We start from the raw sequence: 2348 nt of genomic DNA on the forward strand, positions 1-2348 counted from the left end.
GAAAATAATTTAATATTATCTTAAAAAAAAATTTCAAAACTTTTAAAATTCAGTTATATACTTTAAAATCAAATAAATAAAATCACTATTTAAAAAACATAATAAATTAATACAACATTTCATAAAAAAGAAAAATATACTGCTTCAACCACCTGTAACCACAGATACTGTTTCAGTNATAAAAATTATTCTATTATTAAAAAAAAAAATAATAAATATAAAATATTAAAGAAATCTTTGAGGACTTAATATTTTTATTAATATTATAATTGTGCAATTTTAAAAATGTTAAATTTAAAATGAGACTTCATTGTCAATGTAACGAATTCTACAAGATAAATTTCAAAGTATCTAACCTTTTAAAAAGAAGTACTTCTTCGTTAATCACTACGAATATTTGAAATATAAATTCAAGGATGATTCATCATTCAATGTAGATACTTCATTAAAAATCTTCAATTTAAATAATGACCAAAATGTGAGAATAATCATTTCAACCTTATACACATTTCCCTAATATCTTCTTCATTTTCTACTTGCTTAATGATGTCCGTCGTTATAATTATTCGAAGTACAGCACTGTGAGATATAATTATATGTCGAAAGAAATGCATCGCGTGAATGAAAAATTATTAGGATTGTTGCCTATAATATATGTTAGAAATTTTTAAGCGCAGAAAAGATTCATTGAATTTTAATTTTGACTAAATCACTTTTCGACTTTTCAATATTTTTCAAATATTAAAACTATTGTTTCAATATTTGAATAGATATAAAGATTTTAGCTTTTGAAATATATAATTTATAAATATATAATTCTATAATAAAATTATATAATAATTCTGAAATAATATTTTTAACATTATATAATTACATAAACAAAATGATTAAAATTCGCAATATTATTATTATTATTATTATATATATATATATATAAAATTGAATTGAATTTTTTAGGTGAAAACCATTCATTTAGAGAATATAAAAAAGCCATCTGGATACGATAGGAACAAGATTCATCTCCAAGTGACATGGTATGTGCTCTTTTCGCTTGGTCGGTAAATACTAGGATCGGTGTTACCTTGCATACCGAACGGCTTGATATCGACGAATAAAAATGCCATGGATCTATAGAAGAGTATTCGTAGATATTGAAATTTTCTCAAGCGTACAAAAATGTATCAACCATATGGAATTTAAATCCTGTTTCCCACTCGCATTGCATTTTATTCGTCCGAAAATATTTCTCGGTTTTCTCGAGAATGTTGAAATATTAAAACTTACAATACTATGAATTTAACGCTATTTCAATGATTTTATTCTATTTTTATACTTTTCTTTTTGAAATTTTTATTATTCTTTTATTTTGAAATATTATTAATATAAGTTACAAAAATTATTATTCTAAACAAATGATTTATTTATTATATTGCTATAAAATAACATATATTACTTTTTAATAGAAAATATGAATATTCTATTACTAATATTGATAATATTATTATTATTATTATCAAATATAAATGTAATTGCTATGTAAATTTTAATTGCAAAATAATTAATTTTATTTACAAATATTACTATTTTTATTTATACAATTTTATTTAAAAATATTTTATTTAAGAATATATTTAATTTTCTAAATACAATAATACAATAATAATAAAATTCAATATATTTTTATATTATTATTAATTATCAATTTTCTAAGCCATATCATAAAGTATTTTTATTATTAGTTAAAACACGCATATCGAATCCAAATACATTATATTGCATGTTTCTTATGCAGTTATTACTTTGCATATTTTTAAATTTATTTTGTATATATTTTAAATTTTCATCCAATTTTATATATCAGGTGTTCCAAATTATTTTATCTTTATTAAAACATTTATATTTTGTATTAAATTTTTTTAATGCTTTATATTAAATTCAATATCATATTTGTTTATATAAATTCAATATCATATTTAAAAAAACATAACTTTATATTATATTATATATATTAAAGTAATTAAAGTATTATAAAATTCTAATTAAATAATTATATTAAATATCAATTGCAATGACGAATAGAAGTTAAAGGAAAATAATTTTCAAGAAGTTTTTTCTTGAATGTAATTAGCATTTCCCAAAGATGCTAATATTTATCTTTTACAATGAAAAAAGATTGAAGAAATGACAAGTATTTCGAAGTCACCGGTTAGATGACGAGGCGAGGGAAGGGCCCTAGCTCTCAAAGAGCGTGGTTCGCCGAGCGAGGCGTTCCGAAAACCTGTAATTACGGACCCGACGTACATCAAGCGGTGCCGCCAGCCGCCAGCCACCAGCCACCAGCCGGCGAG

The 2348-nt window shown here is 22.3% G+C and overlaps 1 protein-coding gene across 3 annotated transcripts in view; it reads right to left on the minus strand.

The window, feature by feature from the left end:
• LOC102679552 (axin) overlaps positions 1–2348 on the minus strand; it is a 26475-nt gene that overhangs the window by 6805 nt on the left and 17322 nt on the right. The window lies entirely within an intron of this gene.

The sequence above is a fragment of the Apis dorsata genome, unplaced genomic scaffold (assembly GCF_000469605.1).
Source record: "Apis dorsata unplaced genomic scaffold, Apis dorsata 1.3 scaffold_437, whole genome shotgun sequence".
NCBI classification, from domain to species: Eukaryota; Metazoa; Arthropoda; class Insecta; order Hymenoptera; family Apidae; genus Apis; species Apis dorsata.